The sequence below is a fragment of the Pan troglodytes genome, chromosome 3, assembly GCF_028858775.2.
Source record: "Pan troglodytes isolate AG18354 chromosome 3, NHGRI_mPanTro3-v2.0_pri, whole genome shotgun sequence".
NCBI classification, from domain to species: Eukaryota; Metazoa; Chordata; class Mammalia; order Primates; family Hominidae; genus Pan; species Pan troglodytes.
In genome coordinates, this window is record NC_072401.2 from 139,132,825 (window position 1) to 139,159,208 (window position 26,384).

The 26,384-nt window shown below is 36.2% G+C and overlaps 1 long non-coding RNA gene across 1 annotated transcript in view; it reads right to left on the reverse strand.

The window, feature by feature from the left end:
- The window catches only part of LOC134809838 (uncharacterized), a 55,313-nt gene extending 34,024 nt beyond the window's left edge, over window positions 1-21,289 (reverse strand). The window contains exons 1-2 of the long non-coding RNA XR_010156397.1: window positions 21,244-21,289; window positions 12,679-12,771 (exon numbers count right to left, since the gene is read on the reverse strand). This is a non-coding gene — a long non-coding RNA (uncharacterized LOC134809838). The remainder of the gene's footprint in view (window positions 1-12,678; window positions 12,772-21,243) is intronic.
- Between the last annotated feature and the right edge of the window lie 5,095 nt (window positions 21,290-26,384).

Sequence of the window (26,384 nt, forward strand, 5' to 3'; positions counted from 1 at the left end):
GTCTTTATCAGCAGCCTGAAAACAGACTAATACAGTATCATAGCCAGGATTTTGGTCCAGATGACCTTTATCTCCCAGTATTATACTTGTGAATGTGTTACCTTACCTGACAAGGGGATTTTGCATATGGAATTAAAGCTGTTTATCAGCTGACTTTAAATTAGGGACATTATCCTGAGCTGTCAGTAGGACCCCAGTGTAATCACATGTGCCTTTATAAATGGAAGTGGTTTACATACATTTTAAAAATTTGTTCCTTACAATAATTATTTAAAGGAGATAATATTGTATGCTAGATGTCTTCCATTTGTTCCTCCAGACCCACTTTCCATCCTTCTCCTTTCTGAGGAAGAGGTGGTTAGAAAAAAAGAAGAAGACAACAAAAGAGTAGATGAGAGAGATGTGGCAAAAGAAGAGGCAGGAGAGAAGAGGCAAGAGAAGGACTCTCCCACCCATTGCTGTCTTTAGAGATGCAGGCTATGAGCCAAAAAGCACAGATAGCTCTGGAAGCTGAGGACAAGCCACACTGCCCACACTCCTGCAACTGCCCAGAACTGAATTTTGCCAATTACCTGCATAAATCAGAAAATGGATGCTCACTACAGTCTCCCGAAGGGAGCCCGGCTTGCTGACACCTAGATTTTCGTCTTGTGAGACTGATCAGAGGAATTATCCCAGCACACTTGACTTCTGAAATTGTGATATATCTATGCCTACAGAAACCCATGACATGCAGAAACTATGAGTTAATAAATGAATGCTATTTTAAGCCATCAAGTGTGTGGTAATTTGTCACAGCAGCCCTAGAAAACGAATAGACTCTCTAACTAACATTGGTGTTTTAAATTTACCATAGGCACTGTGTATATAATCTCCCTCATACACATGTTTCCATTGATATTCAACAAAGAAGAAAAAGAAAAGGGAGGGGGAGAAAGTGAAGGGTCGTGGAAAGCAGTAGTTCAAGAAAAGGAAGAAGGAGAACTAACAAGAGGAAGAATAAGAGGAGAAAGGAAGAAAAAAATACCATTTTACAAAAAAGAGAATGCAAAGCAACTCATAGACATTTAGTTGTAAGCTATTGCTTAATTACCAAATCAAGATTTTTTTACTTCAGCTACTGAATCCAGGTGAAAGAAACTATCTCTGTTCTATTTATAACATGAAAGAGTTCTAAAGCACATATGTTTAACAAATTGCATTTGCACTTTATCATCTCAACACTCTTTCACTAGAATGAACAGATAAGCCCACTTCCTCCAAAATAACTGGTGTGGGATTGTACCTATGGTGCACCCATCTTATACTCTTTGTGTTTAAAGGACTAGATCATAGGTTGTCTATGAAGGGAAATGCTAATATCATGTTTGCTAAGGTTTACACCAGCCAAAGTGCATTGAATTCTAATCTTAGAGTCAATTAGAAGCACAATTATCACATCTCCCCTTCTTTCTTCCCACAGAAACATCTTCATTACCAACACAGTGCTTGGCCAGCAGGGCAGTGGTTAAGACTAAACACCCAACCCTCAAAATCCCAGGTTATATTTAAGCACATTTTGATGTATTAAAATGAAACAGTCTATCCTGGGATTGGCTCAGAAGCAAGTTAATTCTTGTTAATGGATTTTTTTGTTGTTGTTGTTCTAGAGGAAAATCCCCTTAAAAGCTCCCCTGGTGTGGCTTTCTATTGGAGCTGGCCTGAAGACAGAAATTTTCTAGAATGAGAAGGTTTTTTGCACTAGGGAAATGTTTAAACATAGCCATTGATTCTGCTGGCCAAATACATAACAGAGATCAACATTGCAAGAAGCACTGGAGCTTAATAATATCAAACACTTTCCCATACTGAGGGTTATTCATACTAAATATTAGTCTGGAAGTCTATTCTGATGCTGTCCCTATCCACTCTTAACTCTCCACATTTCCTCCTCATACATGTAATTTTTTCCAGGTGTACAACAAAAGCCCCTTTCCTTCAACAAACAGCCTGTAGATAATTGTGTTTTTCCTCATGTACAGAGGAAAAAGGGCATACATACAACACAGCACAAAATAGATCCAAATACATAGCCTCATAGAAAAACTAGAAAAATAATACCTGTGGAAGTTTACTCAAGCACCAACCTTTCTCTCTTTTTGCTTTCTAAGAAGGATCATCCACTGTCAATGGTAACTCTGAGACTCTTAGGATGAAGCTTGGCTAGCTAAGTTTCTACCACCATCCCTACCCAACCAATTGTGAGTGAAGAATTTATTAACCTGAATAACGATGGTCCACTATACTAGTGTACACTCAAAACTGTTTATGATGACTCCAGTGAAACTAAAATTTTAACATAGGCAGGTAGATAAAACATGCATTTGCTCTCCAGCCTGGGAGAGGTGGGGTGGAATGTTTTATATGGATGCTATATGTCCACTTTGTGTTATTCTTTAAGGTTCACTCATAAATCATTTTCAGAGACACATGCACATATATAGACATACACACTGAATTCTTCATTCACAAGATTCATATGAAATTTTATTCTATAATAAAGCTACTTCTCTTATACTACTACTGGCATTTTACCTCTATGTTTCTCATCCATCAATGCTATGAAAATTATATAATGAGATATACCCTACTGTTGCCTAAAGCATATGTGCAAATTAATCATTTTCATTTTTGTACATAGAGAGAATATAGAGAATTCAAGATCAACTGGAAAAAGGTACTTTCAAGTGGAGGTTCTATTTGACCCCAATAATAACATTAACTTTTTCATGTGTTGCCAACAATGTGATGCCTTAGCCTCTTAAATTATATGAATCATGTCGCATTATTAACATTATTTCAAAATCAATGTAATTTAATGCCATGTAGTTTGTATATTTGTGAGTTAAGAGGTGCAGGGCATCCATTTCTCCTTTACTAGATTAAAAAAGTGGGAGAGGATTACACCAATAACTGTTTGATTTGTTCAATCATAGGGTAAAAGTAAATCAGAATGAAGTGATGAAGATCAACAGTACACAGATTGGATAATTCAGTAATTCTAATGCAGATATCTTTTATCAAAGGTATTCTTTTCTTTTCTTTTTTCAGAATGTAAGCATAAATATTGTCTGCTTTGCAATGAGATGCAATGATAGCATAGAGTTGCCAAGAGGCTCGAGCTGTTCTGTCCTCATCAACGTGAATGGGTCTTGCCTGAATGTTTAGAGGAAGAGATAAGATGCAAGCAACTATTTTCCCCCTTGTACCCTTGACTTACAACTACAGCTATTCCAAAAGTTTTTGTTTTTCCTTTAGGCTATGAGAAGTTTAAGTCTCTGTTTGAAATATATTACAAATAGGAAACAGAACACTTTATAACAAAAAATGTGGAAGAGAGTAGTAGAGGTGAAAAAATAAAAAATGGTTTCCTACAGTTCTTAGTTGCCCTATTAATATGCTTATTGATCACATTGAGGGTCTTCTAGGAATGGACAGATTTGAAAATAGCTATAACAAATGTACAAGTCACTCCATCTATCAATATTTGACTTCTGCATAATAAACCATTCATTGGCATTTGACAGATATTTATGATTTTCAAGTGAAGCACTGTTGTTTATTTTGATTTTGATTTATAATTTGAAATAATCTTCCCAGAAGAATATTAAATATTGTGCTTGACACATTAGTTGAAGTTGTGTCATCATCTATTACTAAAATATACCGACATAAAATATTAGATGGTTTTCTGTCAGCCTAAAATATTTCTGACAGTGAATCTTAAATAGATCATTAATGTTCATACTTCTGTTGCATGCTGAAAGATTCAGCTGATGATTGAAGGGCCTTTTCAACTTTCAGAGTTGTACTGAGTTTTACAGATCATAGACTAACATAGCTGGAGCAATCTTAGTTATTCTTTAGTTTTAGAACAGCAAAAAGTTTAAAGAGGTTAAGTGATTGTTAACAACCTACAGGTGAAATTTGTATTAAGTAAAATAGCCCTTTAGTTATAAAAACTAAATAAAAATTCAACATATCAGAAAATATGCAGAAAACGTTTCTAGTCTTGTGCATGGTATTATGTCTGATCCTTTCAAATGGGTTAGTACTTTAGATATTGAAGAAATTAGAGAAGCATGTTTTATCACAACGCCAGAATGTGGTATCATTAGGTGGTTGAAACACTTTTAAACTCTATTCCTAGGACAGGTTAGTACCATTTGGATAACTAATGTTTGATTCTGTCAATAGTGAAAAGTCAGTGAAATGTTCTAATAAAGTTTTTTTTTTAATTTTATTTATTTTTTTGAGACAGAGTTTTGCTCTGTCGCCCAGGCTGGAGTGTGGTAGTGCAATTTGGGCTCACTGCAGCCTCCACATCCCGGGCTCAAGTGATTCTCCTGCCTCATCCTCCCAGAGTAGCTGGGATTACAGGCATGAGCCACCACACCCAGCTAATTTTTGTATTTTTAGGAGGGACAGGGTTTTCGCCAGGCTGGTCTCGAACTCCTAACCTCAAGCGATCCGCCCGCCCTAGCCTCCCACAGTGCTGGGATTACAGGCATGAGCCACCATGCCTGGCCCTAATAAAGTTTAGATAGTTGGATTTTGATAAATATTCATTCATCCAGTTTAACAAAATGTCATACAAACAGTATGCATATTAATATGTTTTGTTATGATGATGAAACTGTGCAAATGGAAAAAGCCCATACCACACAAATGGGAATTCATTTGCCTTCCAGCAATTTATTTTCACTTCCTGGCCTCCAAATTAATAGTAACTATAATAAAATGCGTTTGGAAAGGAGGTTTGATCATTATATTTCTCCTTTTCTAGACTATGCAAACTAATAAATCATAATTAACACTAGGGATATTTTAAGCAGGATCCATTTTACCATTATTTTTATAATATATAATTGCAGCTACAAATGTATGCTCCTGAATAGCTACTTAAATTTTTTTTTCAGAGAAACACATTTGTTTAAAATTGTAAAAATTTATAAGACAGGGAGATTAGGTAACTTCTAACCTTTATAAACATACTCTCCATTCTTATTCACATGGTTCATTTCTTAAATATGGTAAACATTCTACTTTCAAAACAGCACATAATTTCTCCTTACCTATCCATAATGTCATTTAGTTGATCAGAAGATGCATTTTATTATCATTTTGTCACTAACTTAAAGAGTTGATGCATATTCCTACACTGTACAAGTTGCTATATTCCCACTTAAGAAAATAAGATATATACAATTGTGATACATGTTAGGTAATAAGTTTCAGTGTTAATGAATGCCACCTTATTGGTGCTAGCTACATTTCACTCATTACGACAGATAATATCAATGGACCTTAAGCATAATGGTTCGTACAAAAAGTTAAGAATTCAAATTAACTGAGCCCTCTGTAGTATTAAACACCTACTTTGAACTTCAAACCAAGAAGATCAAAAGGTGTAATTTTCAACTTCAGATTGTGATTAAAAAGGTCAATTCAGCATGTATATTTGTTATCTCTAGTTCAATATGATGAATTTAAGAAACAGCCTATGATTTTCATAAAGGTCACTGGAGTTGGAAATGCCAAATCTCATTAGTCTTAATCAGCTGATATAAAAGTTACCTATCTGCCTTTATGCTTAATGCAAGATTACTCAATTTCTTCATTAAATGAATCTTTTAAAACTCCATGCTTCTGGAAACGTGTTTTGTTCTAGGAAGATAACTTTTTAAAAACTATTGCATTGTATGTTTAATTTAAAGTTAAAAATATTTCTGTTCTGCCAGCTTAAACACTGTCTTATTTGAGCTACTTTCTCCACACATTTGATTATAACTAGAAGGTTAAAAGTTTGTATGAATAAATGTATGCAAAGAACATAGCACGTCTCAAGTTTTTACAAGGAATTCATTTTTTTTTTAATTCATGAACTTAAAAAGAAAGTTGAACATTTGTGCATATGGTCACACTGCAGAGGGTAATTGGGACCAGCTGTTACACTTTGTAGTTTCTGAAAGCCTGTGTATTGCCTTCTAGCTACACTGACTTTGTGCAGGCCTTAATAAAAGAAATTAAAGAATGTGCAAGCCTGAATGACTTCCACGTCCCTCTTCAGAAGAGCGTTAATTCAGACAAGACATAGGAGGCATAGCTTTTCCATTGCCATTCATCTATGACCCACATGCAGATGAAATGATTTTTCATGGGCATTATTTAGTGACTTGCAAACTTTAATCACTCTGCTTGTTTCATTTAAATCTATCTTCTTATAGTAAAGTATCTTAACCATGTCAGAGTCAAAAGTTTGTAAACACACATAAACATGAACACACACACAAACACACACACAACAACATTTAGCATCTCACTTTTCATATCCTTGCTTAAAATATTTCCAGGTGTAAGATATGATAAAATAGCACATATTGCATCAGACAGAAATTTATATTTAAGAGAAGCATGATAGAATTGTGATATTCAAAATTCTTCTTTCAAAATTTCAGTGTACATCAGTATTTAGTTATAATGAAAAAATAAATAATAGTTCAGGCAAGGATTTTTGGAAGATGGTGGCAGCAACTTTAAAAAATCTTACTGAATACCCACTGTGGTAGACAAAACAAAGACCCCCCACAGATGTTTATAACCTAATCCTTAAAACCTGTGAATATGTTAAATTATGTGGCAAAGGGGATTTTGCAGATATGATTAAATTAAAGATATTGAGATGGGGGATTATCCTGGATTATCCAGTGGGCTCAATATAATCACGAGGAAAGAGAGAGACAGAAGTGTCAGAGTCAAAGTAAACTATGAAGACACTACGCTACTGCCTTTGAAGGATGAAGAAAAAGTCCAGGAGGTCAGGAACTCTGGCAGCCTGGCAACTGGAAAAGGCAATACCCACAAGCAATACAGCTTTGCAGACACCTTGGTTTTATCCCGGTGAGACTGATTCTGGACTTCTGATCTCCAGATCTCTAAGACAATAAAGTGTTGTTTCAAGTGGCTGAATTTGTTGTAAATTGTTACGGCAGCCATAGGAAACTAATATAACAGTAGAAAACTCAACCGTAAAATCAAAATCACTGGGCAACATTTACAACAAAATTAGGCCGCAAGATACGCCTAGGAACACCAAAATCTTGACTGGAATAAACAAATCCTACAAAGTACTTGCAACTATGTGGGAAGCAAAAAACAGAATCAACAGAGTAGCGTCCAAGGCACCAGAAAAGACGAAGACATAAACTTGGAAGTGTGCAGGGATGAAACTAGGATGGAAGGGGGCAGCGCTTTACAGCAGGTGAGTGCAGGGGGCTGACAGTAAGAATGACCGAAGGGGCTGGAGAAGCTCCGCCTCTATGCACCCTAAAGAGTGACCTATCAGGATTCCTTTCTAAGAAACGGACAATGCTGTGAGCAAAATCAAAATGGAACAAGATACGAATATCAGAAAAAAGGTGAAACGTTCCATCAAAATGTTGGAGCCTTCAGAGCCAGGAAATCACAGAAAACAAGCTGTCATGTAATTTTATGTCACCATGAGAGAGCAAGAGACAGAGAGAGAACAGAACCCCTGTGAAGTTACAATGTTTCCTAATTCTAAACTTCCAAGAAAGTCTTACACAAAAATAAACAAGAGAAAAGTTTGAGGTCAAACCCTATACAAAATTACAGAAAGAAAAAAGAGAATAAGATCCCTACAGACAATTACAGCATACTCTTAAGATGTACTCAATAAAGCAGATCAAAATATCAAAAGTTATTAAGAAAATAATGATAAAAACTAACCAGCATAAGAATAGTTGGGGTCCCTAAGAAGACAACTAAAATGGGAGAACAGGCTAACCACAAAAAGTAATTAATCCACGTAAACATTACAGAACAATAAACTTTCCCTGAAATGAAAGATTTTAATCTACATGTTGAGGAAGCACACTAGACCCCAACATCAAGACATAGTCTCATAAAATTATTGGTCTTTCTAAAAAAGAAAAAATATTTGGGGCCTTAAAAATATAAATGTACAATTTATCATTAGGCATTCTTTTTTTTTCTTTCTTTTTTTTTTTTTTTTTGAGACAGTCGTGCTCTGTGGCCCAGGCTGGAGTGTAGTGGTGCTATCTCGGCTCACTGCAACCTCTGTCTCCCCAGCTCAAGTGATTCTCCTGCCTCAGTCTCCCCAGTAGCTGGGATTACAGGCACGTGCCACCATGCCATGCTAATTTTTGTATTTTTAGTAGAGACAGAGTTTCACCATGTTGGCCAGGCTGATCTCAAACTCCTGACCTCAGGAGATCCGCCCCCCTTGGCCTCCCAAAGTGCTGGGATTACAGGCTTGAGCCACCGTGCCCAGACCTATCATTAGACATTTTAACAACAGTGGTTTATGCTGAATAAAATTAGAAATTTATTAAAGAAAACCAAGGAAAGAAAGTGAGCAAATAATTTTATATTCAGAAAAACCGACTTTTGAGTATTAAGAACACAGAAAAACTGTTGTTATTAATAACATGAAAGAATTAGAGAATGTTGTTCCTTGAGGACTTCCTAAGTGATTGACGAGAACATATACTTTATATAACCAAAACAACTAGAGAGACATCAATACATAAATGAGCGCAAAGATCTGAAATGAAAACTAAATGCGGTTTAAGAAGGAGTGAGCATAGTAGGCCCTGGTCATGTACTCTTTTAAATATAGGATAATTGTTTTTAAATGACGGAAGAACAGGGAAAATAAATGCAAAAGTTATTCATGTTTTTATAATTATATTAATAATAGCATTAATGTGATTATTTTGCAACTGGCATGTGTAATATAGGCTTAAAACAAGCAAGCAGTTATGTGTATCCTTGAGAACCAGGATTCTTGCTATGAAAGGAAGGATGCTTAGATGTCATTGAGAAGAGGTAAAATAAAGGCTCTGTGGTCCCGATTTTGAATTGGAATCAATATGATCTCATAAGGTTTGTTATCTTTGCATACAAGTGCAGTTGTTTCCTTGCTCAGTCCACTGAAAGGGCCTAGAAACCATGACCAAATCGTTAACAGTAAATATCTCTTGTATCTGGTTCAAAGATCTTATGTAACATTCCCACTAAAATAAAACAGTGTTTCCTGAAAAAGAAATGGCTAATTCCAGTTCTGGAGCAGGACATGTTCAATATGAGCCACATCTTATACCAGATAACAAAAAAATTGTCAAAGATTTAATAGGGTTATGCCAAAGGAACTCAGGTGCCAACTTCAAGAGGTTTCCATTGGCTGCGGATGGAATAATTTGAGCTTAAATGTTGATAACAATTGCAAAGGACTTAAACCCATCAAACATGTGTAAAGCCATGTGTTCATAATTTTATTTTAAAACAAACCAGTCCCCTTTAGATTCATTCAAAAAAATAAACATTCACACTGCCTTCCCATATCAACCACTGGATTACCACATAATTGATGCTGGAATGTGTCTCTGTATAACAACATCTCAGATAATAATAAAAAAGAGAAGTGATAGCATTAGAATACTTTCATATTGCAACCGCCAATGAATTAATAGATACAAGTAGTAGCATTAATGGCTACTAAAATCACAAAAAGGTAGACAACCAGATAGCATTTTTAATAGATCTTTCCAGATATTATCTATAATCATCTATAATCATGTCAAAGGGATGAAAATCTCTAAATCCAGCAGCCATTTAGCAGAATGTAAAGAGAAAAATGACCACATCGAACTGAACCATGAGTATGCAGTCAACAAAGCTCACCTTCTTCAGTGGATAAATTACCAGGAAAATAAAGGGTTTGAGGTATTACTTATAAACTAAGACATGTTGCTATAGTCTTATAAATGTATAAACTAATAAGATTTGCTAAATATAACTACTGTAAAGTTAATTCTTACTACATACCTGATGCTGTACTAAAGTTTTAGACTTTTCTTTGATCCTCACAATTTTTTGAGTTCAGTGCATTTTTACCAGTTTACAGTGAAGAAAGCTTAGATACATAAAGTGTATGCATTTAGTCAAGGTCAGAATGCCCACAGATCATGATTCTAAGATTTTAATCTTCACCAATTGAAATAAAAGCCTATAGTTTTAACACTATAGTATATTTAGTGTTATACATTATATATTATACAATTATAATAATTCTTTTCTGTAAGAAATTGGAAATATGATGCATGCATATAGAAATCTAAACCACATATTACAATATAATATTATAATTAAAAATTTCTTACACTCAAAATAAAGCACCTTGTATTTCAGGAATACGTCACAGTCAAGGACTTGAATCATGTTGTAAAAGCAACATAATACTTTGTCAGTGAGATCATTTGATTCATAGATAAAATGAGTGATATAAAACTTCCAGAATGCCTGGAAATTCATTAGAAGGTTATGTGCAGATGGAAGTTAGGGAGTCCCAGGCAGCGCATAGCATGTGCAAAGGCACAGAGGCATAGTGTGTCCTGGAAACGTATGTGTTTGGTATGATAAAAACAAAGGATGGTTCAGCAGGAAAGCTGCAGTATGTACAAATGCAGTCATACTGTAGAGGGTCTTGTAGTTCAGAAAGGATGTTAATATTTATAATTTGGAATGGCATAATCAGAGTTGTATTGTAGTTAATTTACTTTGGATACATTGTATAAGAACAGAGTTCACAATCAGCTGTGTAGATACGAAGAGGATCTGTAGAGAGGCCCTGGAAATCCTGGAAACTTGAAAAATTGAACACAAAATGTTGAATATGTATGTTTGTGCATCTTTCCTGGGAGACAGCTGATAACTTTTAGCTGATTATCAAAGCATTCCATAGAATCATAATGTTAGAAGATGTTATGTATACCACTTAGGAAATTTATTAGTGTCCCAGGGTTTCTGTAAGACAAAGTACCACAAACTGAGTGGCTTAAAAGAACAGAAATTTATTCTCTGTCATTAGTGAAGGCTAGAATCAAGGTTTCAGGAGAAATACGTTCCTTCCAAATCTTCCAGGGAAAATCCTGCCTTGACTCTTCCATCTCCCGGTAGCTCCAAGCACTCCTTGACTTGTGACCGCATAAGTCCAAATTCTGCGTGTCTTCGTATGACCTTCTTCTCTCTGTTGGCTGTGTGTGTACTCTCTCTTTTTATAAGGACGTCAGTCCTTGAACTTAGTGTACATAATAATCTACAATAATAATACAGTGACTTCATTTTGAGATCCCTAATTAATTTCATCTGCACACCCTATTTCCAAATAAGGTCACATTCTGAGGTTCCAGGTGGACATGATTTTTTAGGGGACACTATTCAACACCCTGCAAGAAACTATTATTTTAGTCCAGGAGAGATATGACAAAGAAGGAGTGCACAAATGAAAGAGAGAGTATTAAGAACATCATTTTTTGGTGTATGATTGGATTTAATAATTAGAGTTAGGAAACAATTAAAGATGGATCCAAGGTCTCTACTTTGGGAGAGGGAGAGATTGTTATCTCATTAGCTGAGATAGGAAATAAAGATGTAGGTTTGAGAGTACATCTGTGTGGTGGGTTTGATTTGGACATATTAACATGAATAAGCCTTTCTGCTCTCTTAGGGAGAGATGTCTCAGAAGCCATAAGAAATAAACCTTAATCTCAGCCTGTGTTGAAAGAGAAGTTTTGATGGAAGAACAAAATTAAAGAGATAGAAAGGGGATTATATTCAGAAAGAGGAATACTCACATGTGAGAATCTTTGAAAATGAAATAGCTCTGAATGTTCAGTTGTTTCACTGAAGATTTCAAGGAGGAAATCCACACAGCAGAAGAATCAAAATTCAATGGGAAGAGAAAAACATGACAGAAAATTATGACAACATTTCCAGAAGCATAAGTGGAAAGAAAGAGAAAGATAGTTAGAGGAGACTACAGGATCAAGTCAGGGGTTTGACTTTTGAGGTAAAGAAATATGTTTACGTTCCAAAGGAAAGAAATCACTGAAAAGGAAAGGGTTAAAGAGAAATAGGAAGACAAAAATTTGGTGGGCAAGACATAGGAGGATAAATAGGGAAGGAATTTTTAGCACATGAAGTTTTAGCCACAGTTACACCTCCCTGATGGGCAGAGTTGGTTGTATGCAAAGTCCAGGGGCAGAAGCAGGGAAGAAAAGGTCATCCTCAATATCATAATTTATCTGGGGAGAAGTAGGGCATATCACTTGCTGATGTTGAGGTTGCTAATGGCTTGAGGAGTGTGATGACAGTTTAGAACAGCCCCTGGATTGCAAAGAACATGATCAGAAACTAGAGGGTTGTTGCTGAACTTTGGGTTATACTTATGGTAACCTCATCACTGAGAATTTCCCAGATTGCTGCTTTTCTTACTATACTTCTGGAGTGTGCTGAAAGCCTCTTTGAGGTTATTTACCTCTGAGTTTGTAGATGACATTGCCTTTAGTGCTTGTCTATAAATACCAAAGAAAAGTCAGTTTTGTTGTTCATTATTTTCTAAAAGGCTTTTGGAAATTTATTCAAGATACCATCTTCCACAAAACCTAAAGATTATATTTATGTCCTTGCTGACATCAAGCAATTTATGAAGCTAAATAGAAAGATCAGTCTTAGAAACAGGGTCATAATATTTCCCTGAAGCTGTCACCCAAGTAAAGTGAAACATGTTAAAGAACTCATTATAAGGAAACTTACCATACACCAGGCCTTGAAAATGAACTCTGAAAACTTGCCAACTACTTTTGAGATTAAAAGAATTTCTGAGCAGCATTTGGTCCTAACTTTAATCTGTAGTAAGAGAAGAAAGTGGAATTTAATTCATTTTACTACTTTTCAAAGTAAACTACCAGATCAAATAACTGGTTGATGATTTAGGGAAAAGTCACTGGAGCCAGATGCCTGTGTTTGAACTTGCCCTTTACTAACTTTATGACCTCATATAAATTGCTTTATCTTTCTGTGCTTCAGTTTCATGGTCTGTAAAATGAAGATGAGAATAGAAAGTATCTTATGCCTTGTTATAAAATTAAATGAATTAATATTTGTAAGCACATAGCACCTAAAATAGTATTATATGAGTATTTGCGAAATATGTTTATTTTAATACACAAAGGTGTCTGGCTGATGTTGGGGCTGCTAATGCCTTGAGGAGTGCTCCCCAAAGAGCACTTACACTTGAGTGCTCTTAAGTGCTCTTGCACTTAACATAAAGGTGTATTAAAGGTTTAGCACACCTTTAATACAACGGTGTATTAAAATAAAAGAGCTTATTATAAAAAACGGTTTAATTTGGCATATTCTACTGAACGCCAATTCCATATAATCCCTACTCTGGAAGCTTTAAAGATAACTCAGATTTCACAGGAGATAAAAATAAGTTTACACACATGTACATGTGTACACACACACATGCACACAGAGGCACGCGCTCCGTAATTTTATTAGTGTTAGACAGTTGATGATAAAAAGTATTTTTTAAGACCACTAGGGTATGATTTAACCCTGTCACAAAATAGGACAGATAAGGTTAGCAAATTATTTTTTCATAAATATATAGGTGAGCCTCTTGACATTTATAAGGAATGCATTCTTATGTTTTTTCTGCTTCCCAAAGGCAATTATCAAATAAATAATTATAATGTAAATATTGGAAAATAGGTTAAGTGTGTACTATTCAAATTCTTCCAATTCCTTCTTAGATAGGTTACACACACTACATCTATAACCAATAAATCAATTTTTAATTTTATTTAATCAATAAAACAACATATGCTTCTATGGTAGAATATCCTCGTTACATATTATAAAATTTCATGAACTGTTAAGTCATTTGTAAAACTGTGAATATTAAAATGAAATATGCCCAAACCAACTTTTTATGTATAAATTATAGTTTGTATATATATACCCATTTTTATATATAAACATAGAGAATTATACATGTCTCTACATATGTATACTAAAAGTCCACGTGCAATCTGAAATATTCTCCAACATTTTCGTTGATTTCATGAAATTTTATATTTCTTTTCAAATTGGCATATTTCACTTAGCAATCTATTTGCATTATTTTCCACTGCATTTTCAGCAGTGTAAAACAGTTTGCAATTATCAAGGTATAGCTCTACAAATATATTAAGACCATTTGGGGGCTAATTTTATAAATAGGTAACTAATTAGTGAATAAGTTTGTCTTATGAGTACCTATGCTTCTTTTTGTAGCCTCATAATTTTGGAAATTCAGATATTCAACTCTTGCTAGTTTAATCTGTCTTGGAGTTTCTGTGAGTGAGTCACTGGACCGAAAGCTGACCTAAAGAGATGCAATATTGTGTAGGAAAGCATACTCATTAAAGATATATGAATAGCACAATATTTAACATTAGTGCCTAATTCTAAAGGAACCCAGGTTTTACAACTTTATATGCTGAAGCATCGATACAATTTAATAGTATATATTATCTCATAGTGCTTTGTAATTGATTTATGATTCTTTCATACTTAAGAGATATTCTAAAATAAATTCTCTGAAGTCCCTAAGAAGAGATATTAGTGAGATGTTCCTACCATAGACTGCCAACTCATTCCGTTATCTACCTAGCCTTCTTCTACCTTCTGACTTTTAAAGTATAACTCAAATTCCACATCATCCACTGCTATTCATACTAATCTATTCCTCTTCTGAATTTCCACAGCAATACCCTATTTCCAGCAGGATTTTTTTTCAAGTATTCACACACTGCTCTGTGCTCTTATTTGGAAATGTCATGTACTTAAAATTTGTTTCACCAGTTCAAGTGCAAGCACATTGGCATGCTTTGTGTTTCTCTTGGCTGGGCCACAGTGCTTTTTTTATGTAGCATGAAACAACAAATACTTGGAGAATCAAAATTAATACAACTTAATCTCATCAAATGCAGCATCTATGTCTAATACTTTTTTCTGTCTTCCATATGACCTAAAGTAGCTGAGAAGCTGCAGTATTGTTTTCAAAAATACGTACATGGTGGCTATCATCCAATTGATAGTTCTATAAAATATCTGTTAAGACATTTGACTGGTTTTACAAAATGTAGCACAGCATAGGAAAAACAAATTATTAATTTCAAAGTCATGGTAAAATTCTCTTTGCTGATCATAGGTGATATGTATTTATAAAGAAAGATATGCATTCGTAGGGAAAGATAGCTGTCATGTGGAAGAATAAACATGAAGTTTACAGTCTGATTGGAGTTTTATTACTGCCCCTGTCTCTCAATAACTGCGTGACTTAACAAGTTTTTTAAACATTTTTGAGCCTCATTTTTTATGTATGTTAATAACATTTGTTCTACAGAGTTTTGTTTTAAATAATAGATGCAACAACAATGACAAAGTACTTTTAAGCTATATAAAGTTAGGATTTTCAGAATTATTTTGATATCAAAATGTTACTGTGACGCAATTCAAATTTCAGATTAAGAAAATTAATAACTGTCTCACCTGAATTATATGGAACAATACAAAAGTATTCTATATACACACAAGATAGAAAGCTAAGAATAAGAAGTAAACAAAAACCATCTTGTATTTCTAGAATACTTTCTTTAAAACAACCTATAACTCAGCCAGAATTTACTGGTTACAAGGCATATAGTTATCTATAAATACAAAGAAGCCCTCAAGGAAGGAAATACTGAATCATATTTTTATGCTGCTACTCATGCATTTTTATTAAGAATTTCAAAACCAACACTTGAAATGAAACTGAGACATTGTAAAACATCTGTTTTACAACTCTCCATTTCTGCCTACTCCAAGTCCAAGAAACGTTTGATAAATTTTGAAGATACTATATCCTGAGTTATTTCTAATTGCTCATTTACTCATTTATGCATTCATCCAATCAGTATTGATGTAATCAGTATTTTTTTCTCAGACATGCTGATAGATTGTAGGTGTATGGTTGTAAACTGCACACACATGTTCTCTGCCTTCATGGAGTTTATAGCTTAGTGGGGAATTAAAAATATATGTAGGTTAGCAATTTAACATACATATGAGTTCGTTCTATGCTAAGTAAAAAGGGGGATAAAATAGTGCCGATTTTGAGATCAGCATTATAGAATCTACTTTAGAAGAGTAGTGTAAAAGTCTTCAACTAACTGACTTCTAAGTTGAGTCATGAAGGATAAGAAGTCAATTTTACGAAGAGCAGAGAAAAGAGTCTCTGCAAAGGCTGTGGGGGAGAGCATGATTTGATGCACTTGAACAGCATCAAGAAGAACTTGAAGAAGCTGTTGTCGCTGGAGCTGAGAAAGCAGCAGAGGTGGGGACATGAGTGGATGGTGAATAGGAAGTCAGGACTGAAACCAAACAAGTCCTTGGGAACCACGACAAGAATTTTCATTTTATTTGAATTACAAAAGCTATTGAAGACTCTTAAACAGAGGCAAATTAATAGATTTATGCCTTTTAAAACAGGATTTTTTTTTTAAGCTGAAAGAGAGTAAAAGCAGAAGCAGGGAAGTAATAAAAAGCACACCTCAGTGCGCCACTGCACTCCAGCCTGGGGGACACAGAGCAAGACTCCGTCTCAAAAAAAAAAAAAAATGCATACCTCAGGAGCCTGCGTTGTCTAGGTGACAGGTGATACTGGCATGGACTAATGGGGTAACAGAAAGTAACAGCATCTGTCTTTAATGTATTTTCCTTTAAAAAGTGGAACTGTCAGTGAAAGAAATTGAACTGGGGGTTCACTTAAAATCCTTAGTTTATTTTAGGGAAAGGGGAAAAAAGAGATTTTTATTAACTTCACTGCTACCAGCACAAATATATTCATAGAAAATATATCTCTGGTCTGCCTTGTTCTAAAAAACCTTATCTTAGAAACATTCTATTATTTCAAGGAAGTTATGCTCTAAAGATTGTCAAACATTATTTTTTACACATGTATTTAACATTTTCTATGTTCCACACACAATGATTGATATTTTTTGTATATATTTATCTAATTTCCATAACAATACTATCTCCTTTTTTGAGGTAAAGAATGAGAAAAAAATAAGAAACATGTCTAAGGTCCAAGGTGATACCACTCATTAAATTGAGAACTTAAGGCCGGGTGCGGTGGCTCATGCCTGTAAATCCCAGCACTTTGGGAGGCCGAGGCGGGCGGATCACGAGGTCAGGTGATGGTGACCAACCTGGCTAAAACACGGTGAAATCCCGTCTCTACTAAAACTACAAAAAATTAGCCGGGCGTGGTGGCAGGCACCTGTAGTCCCAACTACTGGGAGGCTGAGGCAGGAGAATGGCGTGAACCTGGGAGGCGGAGCTTGCAGTGAGCCGAGATGTCGCCACTGTAACCTGGGTGACAGAGCGAGACTCCGTCTCAAATAAATAGATTAATTAATTAATTAATTCAGAACTTAAACCTGCTCTTGCCTCTGCTTGACTCCAGACTTCACGGTTTCTGTCCCAATTCACCAGTTGTTTTCCTCCTTCCTTCCTTTCTCCCCTTTTTTCTTCTTTCCTTCCTTCCATCATTTTTTCCTGTCCCAATTTACCAATTCTTTCTTTGTTTCTTTCAAAAAAAAGTATTGGTTTATTCCTATTTTACTTTTTTTACATTATTTATATTATTCTATTTTTAAACATTTTTTCTATGTTCCACAAAGAATTTCTTAATTTTATTCTATTACTCTGAACTCCAAGACATAGAAGGGAAGTATTAACTCTTAATTTACCTTAGTTCATTTTCCATTACTATAACAGAATACCTGAGACTGGACAATTTCTTTATTTTCTTACTTTTACTTTTATTTTTATTCTTTGAGCTGGAGGCTCGCTCTGTTGCCCAAGCTGGAGTGCAGTGGCATGATCTTGGCTCACTGAAGCCTCCACCTCCCAGGTTCAAGCGATTCTCCTGCCTCAGCCTCCTGAGTAGCTGGGATTACAGGCATGCACCACCATCCCTGGCTAATTTTTTTTGTATTTTTAGTAGAGACAGGGTTTCACCATGTTAGCCAGGCTGGTCTCAAACTCCTGACCTCAGGTGATCCGCCCACCTCAGCCTCCCAAAGTGCTGGAATTACAGGTGTGAGCCACCATGCCCGGCCAAGACTGGGCAATTTATAAAGAAAGGTACTTATTTGGCTCTTGGTGCTGGAGTCTGGGCAGTGCCAGATCACGTGGCTGCATCTGGTTGGCTTCTGGTGAGGGCCTTGTGCTGTGTTATAACATGGTGGAAGATGTCACAGGTCAAGAGGGTCAAGCCTCCTACTCAGAACTGTCTCCTCTTAGAAAGCCACTATTGCCTCTCACTCCTATGACTGCTTTTAATCCTAATCATCTCCAAAAGGTGCCACCTCTCAAATACCATAGTCAGATTTCTCACCTTCTTTCTATCTTTACAATAGGGATTAGGTTTCGACATGAATTTTGGAGGAGACATTCAAATCATAACATAATTTATCCTGAAATAATTATAAATTGGTATGTTCATCCCAAAACTCCAAGTCTGTGCAGAAGCAGACCTGCTGTGCCCCAGCATGATGATAGAAACCTGGATGAATTTACTAGTTGTGAGTAGGACATATTGTCAAATATCTCTCTGTCTCCTTGTCAATATGCTCCTTGTCAAATATTCCTCTGTCTCCCCTACAACTATTTCATGACCTCCATTAAAATCTCTTATTACTCTGATCCTTTTAAGATAAGCGTGTCATCAGAACTGGTTAGTATGAAAATAAATGGGTAGATACAGAGTTAAGCAGTGTGAAAACCATATAAACCCACGCTAATACAATGAGAAATCATCGAAGAGAGCGGTTATAGTACCAGCTAATTTTATGGAAAGAAACATCTTTGAGCAGCCTAAATCACGGCTTCTCAACTTTGGCACTACTAACATTTTGGGTCGATGATTCTTTGCTGTGGAAGGTGGTCCAGTGCATTGTAAAATGTTTAGAAGCATCCCTAAGCACTATCTACTTGATGTCAGTAGCAACACACCTATTCTCCATCCTGTTATGACAACCAATAATATTTTAGGACATTGCCTAATTTCCTGTGGGGAGGGGAGCAAAATTAACCCTGGTTGAAAACCACTGGTCTAGAGCATAGAATTCTAGTCAGAGAACACATTCCAGCTGCAAAAAAATACATAGTATTCCTAGGATGTTCTCAAAATGCTAGTACTAGCTGGTAATACAGAAATGCCCAAGAGTTTCACAAAGCATAAGGGAAGGTGAGTGGATAATGATCAAATGAAGGTTCTATGTTATGTTATTGGGGGAAAAAATAAAGAAGAAGAGTAAGAAGAAGGAGAAGGAGGAGGAGGAGGTAGAGGAGGAGAAGGAGAAGGAGGAGAAAGAGGAGGAACAACAAAACTCTGGAGTTTGAGCTGCTTCAAATATGGCAGAGCTGGCCAGGAGTGGTGGCTTACGCCTGTGATCCAGGCACTTTGGGAGGCTGAGGTGGCAGATCACCTGAGTTCAGGAGTTTGAGACCAGCCTGGGCAACAAGGCAAAACCACATCTCTACAAAAAATAAAATTAAAAAACTAGCCCGTCGTGGTAGTGTGTGCCTGTGAACCTAGCTACTTGGGAGGCTGAGGTCAGAGGATCACTTGAGCCTGGAAGAGGAGGTTGCAGTGAGCCAAGATAGCAACATTGCACTCTAGCCTGAGTGACAGAGACCCTGTTTCAAAAAAAAAAAAAAGATGGCAGAGTCTAGGTGGTTGCTTTCCAGGTAGATAGGCAGGAGCAGTGATGGGAATGAGAGAGAGATTCCAGACAGAAAATAAATACTCTGGAGAAAGGCATGGATTATGAAGATGCTTTTTTTTTTAAATGAACATTGTTTGCAGAGTAGGAAAGAAGTTTCCTGACTCAATATAAAAAGACTTCTGTGCCTAGGAGTTTATGCCATATTCTAGAGGTAACAGAAAATCATCAAAACATTGCAAGAGGAGATTTACTTATAAAAACGGATAGATGTGTAGGTGGGTAAGAAAGTTTAACAATTTTATATCTGTGTCAGCAAAGCCATAGTCTGTAGGGGAAATCTAGCTCCCTGCCTCATTTTATGAATAAAGTTTTATTGGAATACAGCACACTTATTTATGCTACAATGGCAGAGTTAAGTAGTTGTAACAGAGACTGTATATAGTTTGCAGAATATAAAATATTGTGTATCTGTCCCTTTATTTAAAAAGCTGTCCAATTTTTTAAGTGTAGAAAGTTACCTGTTAAATTTAAATTAAATATTTAATTTAAAAAGTTGCCCATTGCGTTTTGATGTTCCTACCCACCTTCTGCCTGCCCCAATTCATATGTTGAAGCTCCAGTATGACAGTATTTGGCCATACAGCATATAAGGAGAAAATTTAGGTAACAGAGGGTCAAAACAATGGATCCCTAATTCAACAGGACTGGTGTCCTTGAAGAAGAGGAAGAGACACAAGGGAGCTAGTGCTCTCTCTCCTTCTTCCTTGCTCTCTTTCTCTTGCTTTTTCTCTTTGTGTACATACAGAGGAAAGATCATATGAGGACACAGCCAGAAAACAGCTATCTACAACCCAAACAAAAGGCCTTGTCAAAAACTGATTCTGCAGGCAACTTGATCTTGAACTTTCAGCCTCTGGAACTGACAAATTATACTTCTGTTGTTTAAGTCACTCAGTGTGTGGTATTTTGTCACACAGCCAGAGTAGACTAATATGACAATCCTTGGCCTAGATCATTTATTTATTCAAGAACATTATGCACAGTAATTTTACAGAGCATTAGAATTACTAATATGTGAAAACCACGGTTTCTACCCTATCAAAGCTCATAGCCTAGGAGAGGGAGACAGATGTGTATTTGGCTGACAGTCTACATGGGCAGTTTTCAAACAATTTTAATGTGCAGAGTCACTTGATTCTTTTTTTTTTTTACTACCTAAGATAATAAAAGGAAAAAAACTGTTCTCATCTGCTTGGAGATTTTGATAGTGACAGGAGACAGACAAATTCCTAGGCAGACAGAGATGGGTCCCTAGTGAAACCCCACCTTCAAGCTAATGACAGTCTAAAGGCTGAAAGCCGAGCTACCAGTTCCAGTTAAAGTCCACGACCAGAGTGAGAACTTCCATCCTTGTCTTACCCAGTCTTTCTCAATTGCTTCTTTCTGAATGATGTCGTTTAACCAATTAAATGGTGCTTTTTCCAAGATCACCCATGGACCAATCAGCATGCATTCCCCCATTATAAGCCCATAAAAACCCCACACTCACCCTCACAGATGGCGACCTGCTTTCAGGTCCCCTCTCGCTGATGAATAAAATTCTACTCTGCCTTACTCATTCTCTGGTGTCCATGTTCCTCATTCCTCTTGGTCATGGGACAGTAACTCAGAATTTGCTGAACTGTGGGAGCAAAAGAGCTGTAATGCCCCTACTCACCAAGCTGTGGGTGGCAGAAATAAAAGAGCTGTGACACTTCCTCCCACTCGCCAAACAACGGGAGTGAAGAAGCAACTGGGTGCAACTCCCTCCTGCTTGCTGAACAATGGGAGAGAAGTTGCTGCTGCTTATTGAACTACAGGAATGAAAAAGCCACAACACTTTTACCATTTGACCCTCTCTTGCTTTAAAAAACAGATAAACAGAATTTTTGTGCAAAATGGCTTGAAGATGCAAGAAAAGTGCTTACAACAACCAGAAACAGATCTCCCAGGCTAGGGATGGGCTGGAACAATATGTCTTGTTCTAGGACCCAAGCAACCTGGGGCCTCTTCCCTGGCAGCAACTCAAGTAGAGCCTTCTGTGTCTGGGCATGCATTGTCAACAGGGGTGATATCACTCCAGGGGACAAAAATTGGTTCATGAGTGGTGAGAAAAATCTTAGGTATTACAATAGTCCGTAATCTCTTGAAGGGCCACAATAACATTAACAGGTAGACAACATAGCTGTATAGAGGGACAAAAGGTTGAGAAATGCTGGTCTAGAGAAATTGACCAATTCTGGGAAACCCAGAGGGAATCCTACTCTGTGTATAATCCTAGCACAGAAGCAGCAGAGTGATCACACCAATAGACCATGTGGACACTGAAAAAGGATTTTACCAAGAAACTAAAATGACAGATGACTAACAGGTCTTACCATACCTTAGCACCACATTACAGTCCTCCAGAAACTTGGCAACAATCTTGTGACAAAAAAGTCTTCAAGAATAATGAAGGTTGAATTCCCCACCAGAGGGGTTCAGATGTATATTCCCACAGAGGGAGGGGTCAAGTTGAAAATGTGGGAAATAGATTGACATCAGTTTCTTGCACTGAGTTTGTAGAAAGAGATTCAGACCTGCTGCTATGGAAACAATAATATGGAATACAGGGTAAATAGACATACTTAAAGAATGAAGAAGAAGGTGCTAAGAAAATAAAGACATAATAGTTCATTCTGCCTAAGATGGGAAATAGAGGAGAGTAACCTATTATAAGAAAAAGATCAATAGATGAGATTCCAGTAAAAGAATGATGAGACCTTGACTGAAAACAATGGCAGGGGAGGTGACGAGGACATTGGAGATGGAAGAGATATTTAGAAGGATAACTGATGGGATTAGGCTACTAATTGAATCCCAGTTGAAAGGGTCAGAGTGAATGAGATATTGAAGATAATTCCTGTAAAGAATGTACAAAGAAGAAGAGATCACAGGAGAAAAAAATTGCCCATCTCCTTAGGAAAAGCGCAGATTTTTAAATGTTTTGTTAGAGTAAATTCTAGCAAGGATTGTTTAATCTTAGAGCAAAGTCTGTAAATTCATGGCCATTAAGCTAAGTGTGGCCTTAAGAGGGCTTTGTTTGCAGTTTTGTATTGGCAACACTTTTAAAAATAACAGGATTCTTTAAAAAATAGAAAAAATAATTTTGTGTTTGTGAATATTTAAAAATCATACAATGTAATGTCTCATAATAATCCAGATTTCTGAATCCCCAGGCTTACATTTCCATCTAACTACAAGAAAAACTCAGCTGAAGATGACTACTGGAAGCTTCCTTTACATGGGCATACGGTTTTCAGTTAACCATAATCCTCCCCACTCCCTGGAGTATTTCCCCTCTGCTTTATTGGCTGACTAGCTCTACAGGACTCCAACAAACCCATCACCATAGAAATTAAACTTCAGAAGACATCATGAGAACAAAATACGTCTCCAAACCAGAGAATAAAGGATGTTGCAATATGCAAATGGAAATTTGACTGAAGTCCTTCTTTTGCATGTCACTGCATACAAGCAATGTTTCAAGAAAAGAACAAGATTAGCTGGGAAAGATTCACAAAAAAATAAAAATAAATAAGCATGAAAGAAAATATGCATTCAGAATAGAAGCAATAAATACTATTGTAGAGAGAAAACATTAAGTAGACTTTCTAATTCTGATTAAGTAGGTTTTCTAGTTCTGGAGTTAGAACATAAATTTTCAAATAATTATTAGTAATTATTATCAGTTATGCCTATCTCTCCCCAAGACAATTTGCAATTACCAAATTATCATATAATTTACTTCATCAGAAGTGTTGCCATTTCTGCCCATCCATTTTTGCAACATTTATATTTATTTAAAAACTGTTCTCCTCTTGAGCTGATTTTCTCCAGTACTGGAAAGAAAAAGTACTAAAAAGCAAGTTCATTTTATCATGGAAAGTTCACTCTGGTGACATTATTCTCCAATTTCTAAAAATCCTAAACCATTTTGCACCCAGCTTGACCCAACAGCTGTAGCTTTTCTGCTCTCAGTCCCTAATTTGTTTGCATTTGGCTTATATTTCTAGCTCTTTGGAGTGCTGATAATTATACTTGTCTGGGAGGCTTAGAAGCTGTAAAAAATCTGGACCTTCTCACTTTTCAGCACAAGCAGACAAGGCTCAGGCTCCAATTTGGAACTGCATGACTTAAATGGAGCATGTGAGCCCAGAGACATCAACAGCAACCTGGCAGCTTGAAGACTGTTCTCCAAAGCCACTCACCATATGTTGGCTACAAATTGAAGACCAAACAGGCCACAGTGGTACATAGGATTCAAATGGACCTCTGTTAACATATGTGTTTGGCATGCGGCAGGTGAAATGTTAATAGAACCTGATAATCTCAGTCACATTGTTACTGGGATATTCTTCCCAATCTAGAGACATCGTGACAGTCTGACTAATTTAAATATCATAAAATATAGCGATTATATAGTATTTTGAGAGGAAAGTAAGAGTAATAAAATCTGAAAATGAGTCAGTTTTGTTTTGTTTTGTTTTGTTTTTGAGACGGAGTCTCGCGCTCTGTCGACCCAAGCTGGAGCGCAGTGGCTCTATCTCGGCTCACTGCAAGCTCCACCTCCCGGGTTCACGCCATTCTCCTGCCTCCGCCTCCAGAGTAGCAGGCACTACAGGCGCCCGCCACCGGCTAATTTTTTTATGTTTTTAGTAGAGACGGGGTTTCACCATGTTAGCAAGGATGATCTCGATCTCCTGACCTCGTGATCCACCTGCCTTAGCCTCCCAAAGTGCTGGGATTACAGGTGTGAGCCACCGCTCCTGGCCAAAATGAAGTCAGTTTTTAAGACATGTGGACAAGAAACAATGTTAGATATGTTTAAATAATGGTGCATATATTTATTTGCAAAATTATTAAAGGCATATAAAAATATTCAGATATATCAGGAAAATATTATTATTTATCACTTACTGATAGCTAACAATAAATTTCATGTTAGGGCTGAGCACTTAGAGAAATTTAAAATCTATTTCTTTCTAGATTTGTGATTTAAATTAAAAACCTGAAATGTGTTTTAAGTTCATGTTCAAACATTAAGAACTTTAAATTGGTGCTACAATCTGAATGTTTGTGTCCCCTCAAAATTCATATGTCAAAATCTAATCATCAGTATACTGATCATCAGTGTATTAGCAGGTAGGGCCATTCAGAGATGATTTTTTCACTTTTACATTTTATAATGGATTAGTGGCCTTATAAAAGACACCAGAGAACTAGCTTGCTTCTTCTACCATGTGAGGAAACATCTAGAAGGTGCCATCTATGAAGCAGGAAGCAGGCCTTTACTGACATCAAATCTGCTAGTACTTTGATCTTGGACTTTCCAGCCTCCAGAACTATGACGAGTAAATCTCTGTTGCTTATAAGCTATTTTCAGTTTACGGTATTTTGTTATACCAGCCTGAATGGACTAAGGCAGCTGGCAATCCATTTGTTGGGATTTGGAAGTGTGTTAAAAAGCACTTAAATTTGGTTTCTTCTGTTTCACACTGACTTAGTCTGCACTGAGTGAAACATAGCTCTAGGCAGTAAGTCCATTATCAATATTAAGGTTATTTCTTTTCAGTTTTTGGAGAAGAAGCAGTCATATTGTTGGCAAACTCACTTATGTTAAACAGTTGTCCTTATTTAAAAATAAATTAAAACCATTTTAAAAATCAGCGAAGAATTTGAGACTTTAAAAAAAACAAAAACAGAAATTTCTTTTGACTTGCTTAGATTTGAGATTGACTGCCTAAACAAGAAGAGAACATTTCATTATTTCTCCATATTTTCCAACCTCTCTGTTAATAAAACTATGACCTTATACTTTTGAGATGGTAACTACTTCAGAACTATTAATTGCTTTTTTAAAGTTTTTTTCTTTCCAAAGACTGCAAAAATAACCTACCTAAGAGCTGTTAATTATCATTAAACAGTGAACACAGACATTTTTAGAGGGTTTCTCAAAGTTGTGTCATGATTCCCAAGAACAAGAGGAATTAGAGTTACATCAAGCATGAAACATGTGTTTTGAAAAGTGACTTGATTCACAGGACTAGAACTTTGCATGGGAGCTGAAAAGATACTTTGTTTAGTTTTAGCAATAAATGAGATAAAGTTCCTGGTTTTGATATGTGGCTGCCTTGGAAAATAACATTTGGAGAATGTATATGAATCTGTAAAAACAAACACATACTATAGAGATCTTTTCAGCATGACTGGAACTGACAAAAATCCAGATGTTCTCTTTTTATGTTGTTGGATCACCACCAAAGAGCAAAAAATAGCACTGATCTCTGCTGACCGGTATCATTTGAAGAGGAAGTACTAGCCCTACGACAGCAGGAATTACTCAACATTCTTCAACAGAGGCCTGGAGATCCTCAAAATTTAACACATTCATGTGCACATATGAGTCCCAGTTACACTTTCAGTAATAAAAGTATTTGCTTAACTGCATAAATTATCAAGGTTGGCCACCATCTACCATCTATATGAACTCAAAGTAGCTAAATTATCAATTTTATTGAAGCTTCAGCTTTTATAACAAATCCTGAATAGGTAAGGCCTTTTATTCTTCTAAAAAAAAAACCAAAAAACAGACTGTAAGATAAGTATATT